Genomic DNA, 18,969 nt, shown 5'->3' with positions numbered 1-18,969 from the left:
CTCCCAGGGAGGTCCAGTGGCTTGACCTGCGGCGTCCCCACCCACGGCGAGTCAGCCAACCGCTTCCCCGGGGAGGACGCGAGGCGTCGGCCCGGGAGAAGTCGGCCCCACGGCCCGGGCGCTCGGGCCGAACGAAGCGCGCCCTTCCTCTCTCCTGCCCGCTTCTCTCTTCGCACTCGTCTTTCCCTGGGCGGACGTACTCCCCCGGAGCACACCGTGGCTCGGCATGGAGGGACCTGCTGTCTCCTTCGGTTTTCAGGCCCAGGCGTGCGACCGCCTTGACTCCCCGAAGCCGCTGTCGGCCCCGAGGTGCTGGCGGCACCCGCAGGTCCCTGGGGTGGAGGCCCCAGCCGGCAGGGTATTTGCATCACTTTCCGCATCTGAGAGCAGGCGTCGTGCATTCGGGGAAGGGGGAGCTGACAGAGTCCCCTCCGGGAAGCGCGTTTCAGAGCCAGGGTTGGGCACCTTGCTCCGTGCTTCTAGGGGTCACAGCCGCTTCTCTCCTAAAGGGTCAGAGTGGGGCTTGCTGTGCCAAGGCGTCCCGCTGAAACAGTCCCATGGCAGGGTCTCGGCCCTTCGCCCGTCCGTTTCAGGCTGGCCTCCCTGCTCAGGGCGGTCCCCGGAGAGGTGGGCCTGCAGGACGGCGTCGCCCTCCCGACCTCCCCGCGAGCCGGGTGTGCAGCCCGGTGCCCTCTGAACGCCGGCTCCGGTGGGCTCGACCGCGGGCGGGCGCCCGGCTCCTCGAAGCGGGGCTTCCACAGAAGGCCTCCCGCACCTCGGAACGAGTGGGTTTGCTCTGCGGTGGGTCCGGCCGCTCAGTCCCTGCAGAAGCTGCTTGCGATGTCCTTGCTCGTGCTTCGCTGAGGCCTAGGTGGGGGGCCCCATCCTAGACGGCCCCACACCTGAGGCCCGGCTTGCAGCCTTCCTGCGGCTTCCGCCCCATCCTGCCGTGGCCCAGCTTGCCCCTTCGCCAAGGAGGCCTGCACGCGGAAGGCAGCTCGGCTTCAAGCTTGCCTCTCGGAGGGAAGGCTGTGGTGCTCGCTCGAGGTGAACAGGCCTCGCGCTGAGAAGGCCTCCTTCTTCGTGCAGCGACGTGTGTGCGGACGTGGACGGGGATGGCATTCCACCCTGCCTTGTCTCTCCCAGGGAGGTCGAGGGGCTTGACCTACGGCGTCGCCTCCCTAGGCGAGTCAGCTAACCGCTTCCCCGGGGAGGACGCGAGGCGTCGGTCAGGGAGAAGCCGGCCCCACGGCCCGGGCGCTCGGGCCTCACGAAGCGCGCCCTTCCTCTCTCTGCCCGCTTCTCTCTTCGCACTCGTCTTTCCCTGGGTAGACGTTCTCCCCCGGAGCGCACCCTGGCTCGGTCTGGAGGGACCTGCTGTCTCCTTCGGTTTTCAGGCCCAGGCGTGCGACCGCCTTGACTCCCGAAGCCGCTGTCGGCCCCGAGGTGCTGGCGGCACCTGCAGGTCCCTGGGGTGGAGGCCCCAGCCGGCAGGGTGTTTGCATCACTTTCCGCATCTGAGAGCAGGCGTGGTGCTTTTGGGGAAGGGGGAGCTGACAAAGCCCCCTCCGGGATGCGTGTTCCAGAGCCGAGGTTTGGGCGGCTTGCTCCGTGCTTCTAGGGGGTCACAGCCGCTTCTCTCCTAACGGGACGGAGTGGGGCTTGCTGGGTCAAGGCGTCCCCCTGAAACAGTCCCATGGCAGGGGCTCGGCCCTTCGCCCGTCCGTTTCAGGCTGGCCTCCCTGCTCAGGGCGGTCCCCGGAGAGGTGGCCCTGCAGGCCGGCGTCGCCCTCCCGACCTCCCCGCGAGCCGGGTGTGCAGCCCGGTGCCCTCTGAAAGCCGGTTCCGGTGGGCTCGACTACGGGCTTGCGCCCGGCTCCGTGAAGCAGGACTGCCGCCAGAAGGCCTCCCGCAGCCTCGGAACGAGTGGGTTTGCTCTGCGGTGGGTCCGGCCGCTCGGTCCCAGCAGAAGCTGCTTCCGATGTCCTCGCGCGTTAGGACGGCCCCCCACCTGAGGCCCGGCTGGCACCCTTCCTGCGGCTTCCGCCCCATCCTGCCGCGGCCCAGCTTGCCCCTTCGCCAAGGAGGCCTGCACGCGGAAGGCAGCTCGGCTTCAAGCTTGCCTCTCGGAGGGAAGGCTGTGGTGCTCGCTCGAGGTGAACAGGCCTCGCGCTGAGAAGGCCTCCTTCTCCGTGCAGCGACGTGTGTGCGGACGTGGACGGGGATGGCATTCCACAATGCCTTGTCTCTCCCAGGGAGGTCAAGGGGCTTGACCTACCGCGTCCCCTCCCACGGCGAGTCAGCTAACCGCTTCCCCGGGGAGGACCGAGGCGCCGGCCCGGGAGAAGCCGGCCCCACGGCCCGGGCGCTCGGGCCTCACGAAGCGCGCCCTTCCTCTCTCCTGCCCGCTTCTCTCTTCGCACTCGTCTTTCCCTGGGCGGACGTTCTCCCCCGGAGCGCACCCTGGCTCGGTCTGGAGGGACCTGCTGTCTCCTTTGGTTTTCAGGCCCAGGCGTGCGACCGCCTTGACTCCCCGAAGCCGCTGTCGGCCCCGAGGTGCTGGCGGCACCCGCAGGTCCCTGGGGTGGAGGCCCCAGCCGGCAGGGTGTTTGCATCACTTTCCGCATCTGAGAGCAGGCGTGGTGCTTTTGGGGAAGGGGGAGCTGACAAAGCCCCCTCCGGGATGCGTGTTCAAGAGCCGAGGTTTGGGCGGCTTGCTCCGTGCTTCTAGAGGGTCACAGCCGCTTCTCTCCTAACGGGACAGAGTGGGGCTTGCTGTACCAAGGCGTCCCGCTGAAACAGTCCCATGGCAGGGGCTCGGCCCTTCGCCCGTCCGTTTCAGGCTGGCCTCCCTGCTCAGGGCGGTCCCCGGAGAGGTGGGCCTGCAGGCCGGCGTCGCCCTCCCGACCTCCCCGCGAGCCGGGTGTGCAGCCCAGTGCCCTCTTAACGCCGGCTCCGGTGGGTTCGACTTCGGGCTTGCGCCCGGCTCCGTGAAGGAGGACTGCCGCCAGAAGGCCTCCCGCAGCCTCGGAACGAGTGGGTTTGCTCTGCGGTGGGTCCGGCCGCTTGGTCCCAGCAGAAGCTCCTTACTATGTCCTCGCGCGTGCTACGCGGAGGCCGAGTTCGGGGGCCCCCTTCTAGGACGGCCCCCCACCTGAGGCCCGGCTGGCACCCTTCCTGCGGCTTCCGCCCCATCCTGCCGTGGCCCAGCTTGCCCCTTCGCCAAGGAGGCCTGCACGCGGAAGGCAGCTTGGCCTCAGGCTTGCCTCTCGGAGGGAAGGCTGTGGTGCTCGCTCGAGGTGAACAGGCCTCGCGCTGAGAAGGCCTCCTTCTCCTTGCAGCGACGTGTGTGCGGACGTGGACGTGGATGGCATTCCACCCTGCCTTGTCTCTCCCAGGGAGGTCGAGGGGCTTGACCTGCGGCGTCCCCACGCACAGCGAATCAGCCAACCGCTTCCCCGGGGAGGACGCGAGGCGTCGGTCCGGGAGAAGCCGGCCCCACGGCCCGGGCGCTCGGGCCTCACGAAGCGCGCCCTTCCTCTCTCCTGCCCGCTTCTCTCTTCGCACTCGTCTTTCCCTAGGCGGACGTTCTCCCCCGGAGCGCACCGTGGCTCGGCCTGGACGGACCTGCTGTCTCCTTCGGTTTTCAGGCCCAGGCGTGCGACCGCCTTGACTCCCCGAAGCCGCTGTCGGCCCCGAGGTGCTGGCGGCACCCGCAGGTCCCTGGGGTGGAGGCCCCAGCCGGCAGGGTGTTTGCATCACTTTCCGCATCTGAGAGCAGGCGTGGTGCTTTTGGGGAAGGGGGAGCTGACAAAGCCCCCTCCGGGATGCGTGTTCCAGAGCCGAGGTTTGGGCGGCTTGCTCCGTGCTTCTAGGGGATCACAGCCGCTTCTCTCCTAACGGGACGGAGTGGGGCTTGCTGGGTCAAGGCGTCCCCCTGAAAAGGTCCCATGGCAGGGGCTCGGCCCTTCGCCCGTCCGTTTCAGGCTGGCCTCCCTGCTCAGGGCGACACCCGGAGAGGTGGGCCTGCAGGCCGGCGTCGCCCTCCCGACCTCCCCGCGAGCCGGGTGTGCAGCCCGGTGCCCTCTGAAAGCCGGTTCCAGTGGGCTCGACTACGGGCTTGCGCCCGGCTCCGTGAAGCAGGACTGCCGCCAGAAGGCCTCCCGCAGCCTCGGAACGAGTAGGTTTGCTCTGCGGTGGGTCCGGCCGCTCGGTCCCAGCAGAAGCTGCTTCCGTTGTCCTCGCGCGTTAGGACGGCCCCCCACCTGAGGCCCGGCTGGCACCCTTCCTGCGGCTTCCGCCCCATCCTGCCGCGGCCCAGCTTGCCCCTTCGCCAAGGAGGCCTGCACGCGGAAGGCAGCTCGGCTTCAAGCTTGCCTCTCGGAGGGAAGGCTGTGGTGCTCGCTCGAGGTGAACAGGCCTCGCGCTGAGAAGGCCTCCTTCTCCGTGCAGCGACGTGTGTGTGGACGTGGTCGGGGATGGCATTCCACCCTGCCTTGTCTCTCCCAGGGAGGTCCAGTGGCTTGACCTGCGGCGTCCCCACCCACGGCGAGTCAGCCAACCGCTTCCCCGGGGAGGACCGAGGCGTCGGCCCGGGAGAAGTCGGCCCCACGGCCCGGGCGCTCGGGCCGAACGAAGCGCGCCGTTCCTCTCTCCTGCCCGCTTCTCTCTTCGCACTCGTCTTTCCCTGGGCGGACGTACTCCCCCGGAGCACACCGTGGCTCGGCATGGAGGGACCTGCTGTCTCCTTCGGTTTTCAGGCCCAGGCGTGCGACCGCCTTGACTCCCCGAAGCCGCTGCCGGCCCTGAGGTGCTGGCGGCACCCGCAGGTCCCTGGGGTGGAGGCCCCAGCTGGCAGGGTATTTGCATCACTTTCCGCATCTGAGAGCAGGCGTGGTGCATTCGGGGAAGGGGGAGCTGACAGAGTCCCCTCCGGGAAGCGCGTTTCAGAGCCAGGGTTGGGCACCTTGCTCCGTGCTTCTAGGGGTCACAGCCGCTTCTCTCCTAAAGGGTCAGAGTGGGGCTTGCTGTGCCAAGGTGTCCCGCTGAAACAGTCCCATGGCAGGGTCTCGGCCCTTAGCCCGTCCGTTTCAGGCTGGCCTCCCTGCTCAGGGCGGTCCCCGGAGAGGTGGGCCTGCAGGCCGGCGTCGCCCTCCCGACCTCCCCGCGAGCCGGGTGTGCAGCCCGGTGCCCTCTGAACGCCGGCTCCGGTGGGCTCGACCGCGGGCGGGCGCCCGGCTCCTCGAAGCGGGGCTTCCGCCAGAAGGCCTCCCGCCCCTCGGAACGAGTGGGTTTGCTCTGCGGTGGGTCCGGCCGCTCAGTCCCTGCAGAAGCTGCTTGCGATGTCCTTGCTCGTGCTTCGCTGAGGCCTAGGTCGGGGGCCCCATCCTAGACGGCCCCACACCTGAGGCCCGGCTGGCACCCTTCCTGCGGCTTCCGCCCCATCCTGCCGTGGCCCAGCTTGCCCCTTCGCCAAGGAGGCCTGCACGCGGAAGGCAGCTCGGCTTCAAGCTTGCCTCTCGGAGGGAAGGCTGTGGTGCTCGCTCGACGTGAACAGGCCTCGCGCTGAGAAGGCCTCCTTCTCCGTGCAGCGACGTGTGTGCGGACGTGGACGGGGATGGCATTCCACCCTGCCTTGTCTCTCCCAGGGAGGTCGAGGGGCTTGACCTACGGCGTCCCCTCCCTAGGCGAGTCAGCTAACCGCTTCCCCGGGGAGGACACGAGGCGTCGGTCCGGGAGAAGCCGGCCCCACGGCCCGGGCGCTCGGGCCTCACGAAGCGCGCCCTTCCTCTCTCCTGCCCGCTTCTCTCTTCGCACTCGTCATTCCCTGGGCGGATGTTCTCCCCCGGAGCGCACCCTGGCTCGGTCTGGAGGGACCTGCTGTCTCCTTTGGTTTTCAGGCCCAGGCGTGCGACCGCCTTGACTCCCCGAAGCCGCTGTCGGCCCCGAGGTGCTGGCGGCACCCGCAGGTCCCTGGGGTGGAGGCCCCAGCCTGCAGGGTGTTTGCATCGCTTTCCGCGTCGGAGAGCAGGCATGGTGCTTTCGGGGAAGGGGGAGCTGACAGAGTCCCCTCCGGGAAGCGCGTCCCAGAGCCGTGGGTTGGGCACCTTGCTCCGTGCTTCTAGGGGTCACAGCCGCTTCTCTCCTAAAGGGTCAGAGTGGGGCTTGCTGTACCAAGGCGTCCCGCTGAAACAGTCCCATGGCAGGGGCTCGGCCCTTCGCCCGTCCGTTTCCGGCTGTCCTCCCTGCTCAGGGCGGTCCCCGGAGAGGTGGGCCTGCAGGCCGGCGTCGCCCTCCCGACCTCCCCGCGAGCCGGGTGTGCAGCCCGGTGCCCTCTTAACGCCGGCTCCGGTGGGCTCTACTGCGGGCGTGCGCCCGTCTCCACGAAGCGGGGCTGCCGCCAGAAGGCCTCCCGCAGCCTCGGAACGAGTAGGTTTGCTCTGCGGTGGGTCCGGCCGCTCGGTCTCAGCAGAAGCTGCTTCCGATGTCCTCGCGCGTGCAAAGCGGAGGCCGAGGTCGGGGGCCCCCTTCTAGGACGGCCCCCCACCTGAGGCCCGGCTGGCACCCTTCCTGCGGCTTCCGCCCCATCCTGCCGTGGACCAGCTTGCCCCTTCGCCAAGGAGGCCTGCACGCGGATGGCAGCTCGGCTTCAAGCTTGCCTCTCGGAGGGAAGGCTTTGGTGCTCGCTCGAGGTGAACAGGCCTCGCGCTGAGAAGGCCTCCTTCTCCGTGCAGCGACCTGTGTGCGGACGTGGACGGGGATTGCATTCCACCCTGCCTTGTCTCTCCCAGGGAGGTCGAGGGGCTTGACCTACGGCGTCCCCTACCTCGGCGAGTCAGCTAACCGCTTCCCCGGGGAGGACGCGAGGCGCCGGCCCGGGAGAAGCCGGCCCCAGCCCGGGCGCTCGGGCCTCAGGAAGCGCGCCCTTCTCTCTCCTCCCCCTTCTCTCTTCTGACTCGTCTTTCCCTGGGTGGACGTTCTCCCCCGGAGCGCACCCTGGCTCGGTCTGGTGGGACCTTCTGTCTCCTTCGGTTTTCAGGCCCAGGCGTGCGACCACCTTGACTCCCCGAAGCCGCTGTCGGCCCCGAGGTGCTGGCGGCACCCGCAGGTCCCTGGGGTGGAGACCCAGCCTGCAGGGTGTTTGCATCGCTTTCCGCGTCGGAGAGCAGGCATGGTGCTTTCGGGGAAGGGGGAGCTGACAGAGTCCCCTCCGGGAAGCGCGTGCCAGAGCCGAGGGTTGGGCACCTTGCTCCGTGCTTCTAGGGGTCACACCCGCTTCTCTCCTAAAGGGTCAGAGTGGGGCTTGCTGTACCAAGGCGTCCCGCTGAAACAGTCCCATGGCAGGGGCTCGGCCCTTCGCCCTTCCGTTTCCGGCTGGCCTCCCTGCTCAGGGCGGTCCCCGGAGAGGTGGGCCTGCAGGCCGGCGTCGCCCTCCCGACCTCCCCGCGAGCCGGGTGTGCAGCCCGGTGCCCTCTGAACGCCGGCTCCGGTGGGCTCTACTGCGGGCGGGCGCCCGTCTCCACGAAGCGGGGCTGCCGCCAGAAGGCCTCCCGCAGCCTCGGAACGAGTAGGTTTGCTCTGCGGTGGGTCCGGCCGCTCGGTCTCAGCAGAAGCTGCTTCCGATGTCCTCGCGCGTGCTTCGCGGAGGCCGAGGTCGGGGGCCCCCTTCTAGGACGGCCCCCCACCTGAGGCCCGGCTGGCACCCTTCCTGCGGCTTCCGCCCCATCCTGCCGTGGCTCAGCTTGCTCCTTCGCCAAGGAGGCCTGCACGCGGAAGGCAGCTCGGCTTCAAGCTTGCCTCTCGGAGGGAAGGCTTTGGTGCTCGCTCGAGGTGAACAGGCCTCGCGCTGAGAAGGCCTCCTTCTCCGTGCAGCGACGTGTGTGCGGACGTGGACGGGGATTGCATTCCACCCTGCCTTGTCTCTCCCAGGGAGGTCGAGGGGCTTGACCTACGGCGTGCCCTCCCACGGCGAGTCAGCTAACCGCTTCCCCGGGGAGGACGCGAGGCGCCGGCCCGGGAGAAGCCGGCCCCAGCCCGGGCGCTCGGGCCTCACGAAGCGCGCCCTTCCTCTCTCCTGCCGGCTTCTCTCTTCGCACTCCTCTTTCCCTGGGTAGACGTTCTCCCCCGGAGCGCACCCTGGCTCGGTCTGGAGGGACCTGCTGTCTCCTTCGGTTTTCAGGCCCAGGCGTGCGACCGCCTTGACTCCCCGAAGCCGCTGTCGGCCCCGAGGTGCTGGCGGCACCCGCAGGTCCCTGGGGTGGAGGCCCCATCCGGCAGGGTGTTTGCATCGCTTTCTGCGTCGGAGAGCAGGCATGGTGCTGTCGGGGAAGGGAGAGCTGACAGAGTCCCCTCCGGGAAGCACGTGCCAGAGCCGAGGGTTGGGCGCCTTGCTCCGTGCTTCTAGGGGTCACAGCCGCTTCTCTCCTAAAGGGTCAGAGTGGGGCTTGCTGTGCCAAGGCGTCCCGCTGAAACAGTCCCATGGCAGGGGCTCGGCCCTTCGCCCGTCCGTTTCAGGCTGGCCTCCCTGCTCAGGGCGACACCCGGAGAGGTGGGCCTGCAGGCCGACGTCGCCCTCCCGACCTCCCCGCGAGCCGGGTGTGCAGCCCGGTGCCCTCTGAACGCCGGCTCCGTTGGGCTCGACTACGGGCTTGCACCCGGCTCCGTGAAGCAGGACTGCCGCCAGAAGGCCTCCCGCAGCATCGGAACGAGTGGGTTTGCTCTGCGGTGGTTCCGGCCGCTCGGTCCCAGCAGAAGCTGCTTCTGATGTCCTCGCGCGTGCTTCGCAGAGGCCGAGGTCGGGGGCCCCCTTCTAGGACGGCCCCCAAACTGAGGCCCGGCTGGCAGCCTTCCTGCGGCTTCCGCCCCATCCTGCCGTGGCCCAGCTTGCCCCTTCGCCAAGGAGGCCTGCACGCGGAAGGCAGCTCGGCCTCAGGCTTGCCTCTCGGAGGGAAGGCTGTGGTGCTCGCTCGAGGTGAACAGGCCTCGCGCTGAGAAGGCCTCCTTCTCCGTGCAGCGACGTGTGTGCGGACGTGGACGGGGATGGCATTCCACCCTGCCTTGTCTCTCCCAGGGAGGTCAAGGGGCTTGACCTACCGCGTCCCCTCCCACGGCGAGTCAGCTAACCGCTTCCCCGGGGAGGACCGAGGCGCCGGCCCGGGAGAAGCCGGCCCCGCGGCCCGGGCGCTCGGGCCTCACGAAGCGCGCCCTTCCTCTCTCCTGCCCGCTTCTCTCTTCGCACTCGTCTTTCCCTGGGCGGACGTTCTCTCCCGGAGCGCACCCTGGCTCGGTCTGGAGGGACCTGCTGTCTCCTTCGGTTTTCAGCCTCAGGCGTGCGACCGCCTTGACTCCCCGAAGCCGCTGTCGGCCCCGAGGTGCTGGCGGCACCCGCAGGTCCCTGGGGTGGAGGCCCCAGCCTGCAGGGTGTTTGCATCGCTTTCTGCATCTGAGAGCACGCATGGTGCTTTCGGGGAAGGGGGAGCTGACAGAGTCCCCTCCGGGAAGCGCGTGCCAGAGCCGAGGGTTGGGCGCCTTGCTCCGTGCTTCTAGGGGTCACAGCCGCTTCTCTCCTAAAGGGTCAGAGTGGGGCTTGCTGTGCCAAGGCGTCCCGCTGAAACAGTCCCATGGCAGGGTCACGGCCCTTCGCCCGTCCATTTCAGTCTGGCCTCCCTGCTCAGGGCGGTACCCGGAGAGGTGGGCCTGCAGGCCGGCGTCGCCCTCCCGACCTCCCCGCGAGCCGGGTGTGCAGCCTGGTGCCCTCTTAACGCCGGCTCCGGTGGGCTCGACTGCGGGCGGGCGCCCGGCGCCACGAAGCGGGGCTGCCGCCAGAAGGCCTCCCGCAGCCTCGGAACGAGTAGGTTTGCTCTGCGGTGGGTCCGGCCGCTCGGTCCCAGCACAAGCTGCTTCCGATGTCCTCGCGCGTGCTTCGCGGAGGCCGAGGTCGGGGGTCCCCTTCTAGGACGGCCACCCACCTTAGGCCCGGCTGGCACCCTTCCTGCGGCTTCCGCCCCATCCTGCCGTGGCCCAGCTTGCCCCTTCGCCAAGGAGGCCTGCACGAGGAAGGCAGCTCGGCTACAAGCTTGCCTCTCGGAGGGAAGGCTGTGGTGCTCGCTCGAGGTGAACAGGCCTCGCGCTGAGAAGGCCTCCTTCTCCTTGCAGCGACGTGTGTGCGGACGTGGACGTGGATGGCATTCCACCCTGCCTTGTCTCTCCCAGGGAGGTCGAGGGGCTTGACCTGCGGCGTCCCCACGCACGGCGAGTCAGCCAACCGCTTCCCCGGGGAGGACGCGAGGCATTGGCCCGGGAGAAGCCGGCCCCACGGCCCGGGCGCTCGGGCCTCATGAAGCGCGCCCTTCCTCTCTCCTGCCCGCTTATCTCTTCGCACTCGTCTTCCCTAGGCGGACGTTCTCCCCCGGAGCGCACCGTGGCTCGGCCTGGACGGACCTGCTGTCTCCTTCGGTTTTCAGGCCCAGTCATGCGACCGCCTTGACCCCCTGAAGCCGCTGTCGGCCCCGAGGTGCTGGCGGCACCCGCAGGTCCCTGGGGTGGAGGCCCCAGCCTGCAGGGTGTTTGCATCGCTTTCTGCATCTGAGAGCACGCATGGTGCTTTCGGGGAAGGGGGAGCTGACAGAGTCCCCTCCGGGAAGCGCGTGCCAGAGCCGAGGGTTGGGCACCTTGCTCCGTGCTTCTAGGGGTCACAGCCGCTTCTCTCCTAAAGGGTCAGAGTGGGGCTTGCTGTGCCAAGGCGTCCCGCTGAAACAGTCCCATGGCAGGGTCTCGGCCCTTCGCCCGTCCGTTTCAGGCTGGCTCCCTGCTCAGGGCGGGACCCGGAGAGGTGGGCCTGCAGGCCGGCGTCGCCCTCCCGACCTCCCCGCGAGCCGGGTGTGCAGCCCGGTGCCCTCTTAACGCCGGCTCCGGTGGGCTCGACTGCGGGCGGGCGCCCGGCGCCACGAAGCGGGGCTGTCGCCAGAAGGCCTCCCGCAGCCTCGGAACGAGTAGGTTTGCTCTGCGGTGGGTCCGGCCGCTCGGTCTCAGCAGAAGCTGCTTCCGATGTCCTCGCGCGTGCTTCGCGGAGGCCGAGGTCGGGGGCCCCCTTCTAGGACGGCCCCCCACCTGAGGCCCGGCTGGCAGCCTTCCTGCGGCTTCCGCCCCATCCTGCCGTGGCCCAGCTTGCCCCTTCGCCAAGGAGGCCTGCACGCGGAAGGCAGCTCGGCTTCAAGCTTGCCTCTCGGAGGGAAGGCTGTGGTGCTCGCTCGAGGTGAACAGGCCTCGCGCTGAGAAGGCCTCCTTCTCCGTGCAGCGACGTGTGTGCGGACGTGGACGGGGATGGCATTACACCCTGCCTTGTCTCTCCCAGGAGGTCGAGGGGCTTGACCTACCGCGTCCCCTCCCACGGCGAGTCAGCTGCCCGCTTCCCCGGGGAGGACCGAGGCGCCGCCCCGGAGAAGCCAGCCCCACGGCCCGGGCGCTCGGGCCTCACGAAGCGCGCCCTTCCTCTCTCCTGCCCGCTTCTCTCTTCGCACTCGTCTTTCCCTGGGCGGACGTTCTCCCCCGGAGCGCACCCTGGCTCGGTCTGGAGGGACCTGCTGTCTCCTTCGGTTTTCAGGCCCAGGCGTGCGACCGCCTTGACTCCCCGAAGCCGCTGTCGGCCCCGAGGTGCTGGTGGCACCCGCAGGTCCCTGGGGTGGAGGCCCCAGCCTGCAGGGTGTTTGCATCGCTTTCCGCGTCGGAGAGCACGCATGGTGCTTTCGGGGAAGGGGGAGCTGACAAAGCCCCCTCCGGGATGCGTGTTCCAGAGCCGAGGTTTGGGCGGCTTGCTCTGTGCTTCTAGGGGGTCACAGCCGCTTCTCTCCTATGGGACGGAGTGGGGCTTGCTGGGTCAAGGCGTCCCCCTGAAACAGTCCCATGGCAGGGGCTCGGCCCTTCGCCCGTCCGTTTCAGGCTGGCCTCCCTGCTCAGGGCGACACCCGGAGAGGTGGGCCTGCAGGCCGGCGTCGCCCTCCCGACCTCCCCGCGAGCCGGGTGTGCAGCCCGGTGCCCTCTTAACGCCGGCTCCGGTGGGCTCGACTGCGGGCGGGCGCCCGGCGCCACGAAGCGGGGCTGTCGCCAGAAGGCCTACCGCAGCCTCGGAACGAGTAGGTTTGCTCTGCGGTGGGTCCGGCCGCTCGGTCTCAGCAGAAGCTGCTTCCGATGTCCTCGCGCGTGCTTCGCGGAGGCCGAGGTCGGGGGCCCCCTTCTAGGACGGCCCCCCACCTGAGGCCAGGCTGGCAGCCTTCCTGCGGCTTCCGCCCCATCCTGCCGTGGCCCAGCTTGCCCCTTCGCCAAGGAGGCCTGCACGCGGAAGGCAGCTCGGCTTCAAGCTTGCCTCTCGGAGGGAAGGCTGTGGTGCTCGCTCGAGGTGAACAGGCCTCGCGCTGAGAAGGCCTCCTTCTCCGTGCAGCGACGTGTGTGCGGACGTGGACGGGGATGGCATTACACCCTGCCTTGTCTCTCCCAGGGAGGTCGAGGGGATTGACCTACCGCGTCCCCTCCCACGGCGAGTCAGCTGCCCGCTTCCCCGGGGAGGACCGAGGCGCCGCCCCGGAGAAGCCAGCCCCACGGCCCGGGCGCTCGGGCCTCACGAAGCGCGCCCTTCCTCTCTCCTGCCCGCTTCTCTCTTCGCACTCCTCTTTCCCTGGGCGGACGTTCTCCCCCGGAGCGCACCCTGGCTCGGTCTGGAGGGTCCTGCTGTCTCCTTTGGTTTTCAGGCCCAGGCGTGCGACCGCCTTGACTCCCCGAAGCCGCTGTCGGCCCCGAGGTGCTGGCGGCACCCGCAGGTCCCTGGGGTGGAGGCCCCATCCGGCAGGGTGTTTGCATCGCTTTCCGCGTCGGAGAGCAGGCATGGTGCTTTCGGGGAAGGGGGAGCTGACAGAGTACCCTCCGGGATGCGTGTTCCAGAGCCGAGGTTTGGGCGGCTTGCTCCGTGCTTCTAGGGGGTCACAGCCGCTTCTCTCCTAACGGGACGGAGTGGGGCTTGCTGGGTCAAGGCGTCCCCCTGAAACAGTCCCATGGCAGGGGCTCGGCCCTTCGCCTGTCCGTTTCAGGCTGGCCTCCCTGCTCAGGGCGTCACCCGGAGAGGTGGGCCTGCAGGCCGGCGTCGCCCTCCCGACCTCCCCGCGAGCCGGGTGTGCAGCCCGGTGCCCTCTGAAAGCCGGTTCCGGTGGGCTCGACTACGGGCTTGCGCCCGGCTCCGTGAAGCAGGACTGCCGCCAGAAGGCCTCCCGCAGCCTCGGAACGAGTGGGTTTGCTCTGCGGTGGGTCCGGCCGCTCGGTCCCAGCAGAAGCTGCTTCCGATGTCCTCGCGCGTTAGGACGGCCCCCCACCTGAGGCCCGGCTGGCACCCTTCCTGCGGCTTCCGCCCCATCCTGCCGCGGCCCAGCTTGCCCCTTCGCCAAGGAGGCCTGCACACGGAAGGCAGCTCGGCTTCAAGCTTGCCTCTCGGAGGGAAGGCTGTGGTGCTCGCTCGAGGTGAACAGGCCTCGCGCTGAGAAGGCCTCCTTCTCCGTGCAGCGACATGTGTGTGGACGTGGTCGGGGATGGCATTCCACCCTGCCTTGTCTCTCCCAGGGAGGTCCAGTGGCTTGACCTGCGGCGTCCCCACCCACGGCGAGTCAGCCAACCGCTTCCCCGGGGAGGACGCGAGGCGTCGGCCCGGGAGAAGTCGGCCCCACGGCCCGTGCGCTCGGGCCGAACGAAGCGCGCCCTTCCTCTCTCCTGCCCGCTTCTCTCTTCGCACTCGTCTTTCCCTGGGCGGACGTACTCCCCGGAGCACACCGTGGATCGGCATGGAGGGACCTGCTGTCTCCTTCGGTTTTCAGGCCCAGGCGTGCGACCGCCTTGACTCCCCGAAGCCGCTGTCGGCCCCGAGGTGCTGGCGGCACCCGCAGGTCCCTGGGGTGGAGGCCCCAGCCGGCAGGGTATTTGCATCACTTTCCGCATCTGAGAGCAGGCGTGGTGCATTCGGGGAAGGGGGAGCTGACAGAGTCCCCTCCGGGAAGCGCGTTTCAGAGCCAGGGTTGGGCACCTTGCTCCGTGCTTCTAGGGGTCACAGCCGCTTCTCTCCTAAAGGGTCAGAGTGGGGCTTGCTGTGCCAAGGTGTCCCGCTGAAACAGTCCCATGGCAGGGTCTCGGCCCTTCGCCCGTCCGTTTCAGGCTGGCCTCCCTGCTCAGGGCGGTCCCCGGAGAGGTGGGCCTGCAGGCCGGCGTCGCCCTCCCGACCTCCCCGTGAGCCGGGTGTGCAGCCCGGTGCCCTCTGAACGCCGGCTCCGGTGGGCTCGACCGCGGGCGGGCGCCCGGCTCCTCGAAGCGGGGCTTCCGCCAGAAGGCCTCCCGCACCTCGGAAAGAGTGGGTTTGCTCTGCGGTGGGTCCGGCCGCTCAGTCCCTGCAGAAGCTGCTTGCGATGTCCTCGCTCGTGCTTCGCTGAGGCCTAGGTCGGGGTCCCCATCCTAGACGGCCCCAAACCTGAGGCCCGGCTGGCACCCTTCCTGCGGCTTCCGCCCCATCCTGCCGTGGCCCAGCTTGCCCCTTCGCCAAGGAGGCCTGCACGCGGAAGGCAGCTCGGCTTCAAGCTTGCCTCTCAGAGGGAAGGCTGTGGTGCTCGCTCGACGTGAACAGGCCTCGCGCTGAGAAGGCCTCCTTCTCCGTGCAGCGACGTGTGTGCGGACGTGGACGGGGATGGCATTCCACCCTGCCTTGTCTCTCCCAGGGAGGTCGAGGGGCTTGACCTACGGCGTCCCCTCCCACGGCGAGTCAGCTAACCGCTTCCCCGGGGAGGACGCGAGGCGTCGGTCCGGGAGAAGCCGGCCCCACGGCCCGGGCGCTCGGGCCTCACGAAGCGCGCCCTTCCTCTCTCCTGCCCGCTTCTCTCTTCGCACTCCTCTTTCCCTGGGTAGACGTTCTCCCCCGGAGCGCACCCTGGCTCGGTCTGGAGGGACCTGCTGTCTCCTTCGGTTTTCAGGCCCAGGCGTGCGACCGCCTTGACTCCCCGAAGCCGCTGTCGGCCCCGAGGTGCTGGCGGCACCCGCAGGTCCCTGGGGTGGAGGCCCCATCCGGCAGGGTGTTTGCATCGCTTTCTGCGTCGGAGAGCAGGCATGGTGCTGTCGGGGAAGGGGGAGCTGACAGAGTCCCCTCCGGGAAGCACGTGCCAGAGCCGAGGGTTGGGCGCCTTGCTCCGTGCTTCTAGGGGTCACAGCCGCTTCTCTCCTAAAGGGTCAGAGTGGGGCTTGCTGTGCCAAGGCGTCCCGCTGAAACAGTCCCATGGCAGGGGCTCGGCCCTTCGCCCGTCCGTTTCAGGCTGGCCTCCCTGCTCAGGGCGCCCCCCGGAGAGGTGGGCCTGCAGGCCGGCGTCGCCCTCCCGACCTCCCCGCGAGCCGGGTGTGCAGCCCGGTGCCCTCTGAACGCCGGCTCCGGTGGGCTCGACTACGGGCTTGCACCCGGCTCCGTGAAGCAGGACTGCCGCCAGAAGGCCTCCCGCAGCATCGGAACGAGTGGGTTTGCTCTGCGGTGGGTCCGGCCGCTCGGTCCCAGCAGAAGCTGCTTCTGATGTCCTCGCGCGTGCTTCGCAGAGGCCGAGGTCGGGGGCCCCCTTCTAGGACGGCCCCCAAACTGAGGCCCGGCTGGCAGCCTTCCTGCGGCTTCCGCCCCATCCTGCCGTGGCCCAGCTTGCCCCTTCGCCAAGGAGGCCTGCACGCGGAAGGCAGCTCGGCCTCAGGCTTGCCTCTCGGAGGGAAGGCTGTGGTGCTCGCTCGAGGTGAACAGGCCTCGCGCTGAGAAGGCCTCCTTCTCCGTGCAGCGACGTGTGTGCGGACGTGGACGGGGATGGCATTCCACCCTGCCTTGTCTCTCCCAGGGAGGTTAAGGGGCTTGACCTACCGCGTCCCCTCCCACGGCGAGTCAGCTAACCGCTTCCCCGGGGAGGACCGAGGCGCCGGCCCGGGAGAAGCCGGCCCCGCGGCCCGGGCGCTCGGGCCTCACGAAGCGCGCCCTTCCTCTCTCCTGCCCGCTTCTCTCTTCGCACTCCTCTTTCCCTGGGCGGACGTTCTCCCCCGGAGCGCACCCTGGCTCGGTCTGGAGGGTCCTGCTGTCTCCTTTGGTTTTCAGGCCCAGGCGTGCGACCGCCTTGACTCCCCGAAGCCGCTGTCGGCCCCGAGCTGCTGGCGGCACCCGCAGGTCCCTGGGGTGGAGGCCCCATCCGGCAGGGTGTTTGCATCGCTTTCCGCGTCGGAGAGCAGGCATGGTGCTTTCGGGGAAGGGGGAGCTGACAGAGTCCCCTCAGGGAAGCGCGTGCCAGAGCCGAGGGTTGGGCACCTTGCTCCGTGCTTCTAGGGGTCACAGCCGCTTCTCTCCTAAAGGGTCAGAGTGGGGCTTGCTGTACCAAGGCGTCCCGCTGAAACAGTCCCATGGCAGGGGCTCGGCCCTTCGCCCGTCCGTTTCAGGCTGGCCTCCCTGCTCAGGGCGGTCCCCGGAGAGGTGGGCCTGCAGGCCGGCGTCGCCCTCCCGACCTCCCCGCGAGCCGGGTGTGCAGCCCGGTGCCCTCTTAACGCCGGCTCCGGTGGGCTCTACTGCGGGCGGGCGCCCGGCTCCACGAAGCGGGGCTGCCGCCAGAAGGCCTCCCGCAGCCTCGGAACGAGTAGGTTTGCTCTGCGGTGGGTCCGGCCGCTCGGTCTCAGCAGAAGCTGCTTCCGATGTCCTCGCGCGTGCTTCGCGGAGGCCGAGGTCGGGGGCCCCCTTCTAGGACGGCCCCCCACCTGAGGCCCGGCTGGCACCCTTCCTGCGGCTTCCGCCCCATCCTGCCGTGGCCCAGCTTGCCCCTTCGCCAAGGAGGCCTGCACGCGGAAGGCAGCTCGGCCTCAGGCTTGCCTCTCGGAGGGAAGGCTGTGGTGCTCGCTCGAGGTGAACAGGCCTCGCGCTGAGAAGGCCTCCTTCTCCTTGCAGCGACGTGTGTGCGGACGTGCACGTGGATGGCATTCCACCCTGCCTTGTCTCTCCCAGGGAGGTCGAGGGGCTTGACCTGCGGCGTCCCCACGCACGGCGAGTCAGCCAACCGCTTCCCCGGGGAGGACGCGAGGCGTCGGTCCGGGAGAAGCCGGCCCCACGGCCCGGGCGCTCGGGCCTCACGAAGCGCGCCCTTCCTCTCTCCTGCCCGCTTCTCTCTTCGCACTCGTCTTTCCCTAGGCGGACGTTCTCCCCCGGAGTGCACCGTGGCTCGGCCTGGACGGACCTGCTGTCTCCTTCGGTTTTCAGGCCCACGCTTGCGACCGCCTGGACTCCCCGAAGCCGCTGTCGGCCCCGAGGTGCTGGCGGCACCCGCAGGTCCCTGGGGTGGAGGCCCCAGCCGGCAGGGTGTTTGAATCACTTTCCGCATCTGAGAGCAGGCGTGGTGCATTCGGGGAAGGGGGAGCTGACAGAGTCCCCTCCGGGAAGCGCGTTTCAGAGCCAGGGTTGGGCACCTTGCTCCGTGCTTCTAGGGGTCACAGCCGCTTCTCTCCTAAAGGGTCAGAGTGGGGCTTGCTGTGCCAAGGTGTCCCGCTGAAACAGTCCCATGGCAGGGTCTCGGCCCTTCGCCCGTCCGTTTCAGGCTGGCCTCCCTGCTCAGGGCGCCACCCGGAGAGGAGGGCCTGCAGGCCGGCGTCGCCCTCCCGACCTCCCCGCGAGCCGGGTGTGCAGCCCGGTGCCCTCTGAACGCCGGCTCCGGTGGGCTCGACCGCGGGCGGGCGCCCGGCTCCTCGAAGCGGGGCTTCCGCCAGAAGGCCTCCCGCACCTCGGAACGAGTGGGTTTGCTCTGCGGTGGGTCCGGCCGCTCAGTCCCTGCAGAAGCTGCTTGCGATGTCCTTGCTCGTGCTTCGCTGAGGCCTAGGTCGGGAGCCCCATCCTAGACGGCCCCACACCTGAGGCCCGGCTTGCAGCCTTCCTGCGGCTTCCGCCCCATCCTGCCGTGGCCCAGCTTGCCCCTTCGCCAAGGAGGCCTGCACGCGGAAGGCAGCTCGGCTTCAAGCTTGCCTCTCGGAGGGAAGGCTGTGGTGCTCGCTCGACGTGAACAGGCCTCGCGCTGAGAAGGCCTCCTTCTCCGTGCAGCGACGTGTGTGCGGACGTGGACGGGGATGGCATTCCACCCTGCCTTGTCTCTCCCAGGGAGGTCGAGGGGCTTGATCTACGGCGTCCCCTCCCACGGCGAGTCAGCTAACCGCTTCCCCGGGGAGGACGCGAGGCGTCGGTCCGGGAGAAGCCGGCCCCACGGCCCGGGCGCTCGGGCCTCACGAAGCGCGCCCTTCCTCTCTCCTGCCCGCTTCTCTCTTCGCACTCCTCTTTCCCTGGGTAGACGTTCTCCCCCGGAGCGCACCCTGGCTCGGTCTGGAGGGACCTGCTGTCTCCTTCGGTTTTCAGGCCCAGGCGTGCGACCGCCTTGACTCCCCGAAGCCGCTGTCGGCCCCGAGGTGCTGGCGGCACCCGCAGGTCCCTGGGGTGGAGGCCCCATCCGGCAGGGTGTTTGCATCGCTTTCTGCGTCGGAGAGCAGGCATGGTGCTGTCGGGGAAGGGGGAGCTGACAGAGTCCCCTCCGGGAAGCACGTGCCAGAGCCGAGGGTTGGGCGCCTTGCTCCGTGCTTCTAGGGGTCACAGCCGCTTCTCTCCTAAAGGGTCAGAGTGGGGCTTGCTGTGCCAAGGCGTCCCGCTGAAACAGTCCCATGGCAGGGGCTCGGCCCTTCGCCCGTCCGTTTCAGGCTGGCCTCCCTGCTCAGGGCGCCACCCGGAGAGGTGGGCCTGCAGGCCGGCGTCGCCCTCCCGACCTCCCCGCGAGCCGGGTGTGCAGCCCGGTGCCCTCAAACGCCGGCTCCGGTGGGCTCGACTACGGGCTTGCACCCGGCTCCGTGAAGCACGACTGCCGCCAGAAGGCCTCCCGCAGCATCGGAACGAGTGGGTTTGCTCTGCGGTGGGTC

This window comes from Martes martes, assembly GCF_963455335.1.
Source record: "Martes martes genome assembly, chromosome: 5".
NCBI classification, from domain to species: domain Eukaryota; kingdom Metazoa; phylum Chordata; class Mammalia; order Carnivora; family Mustelidae; genus Martes; species Martes martes.
Note: the sequence above shows the minus strand (reverse complement) of the source record.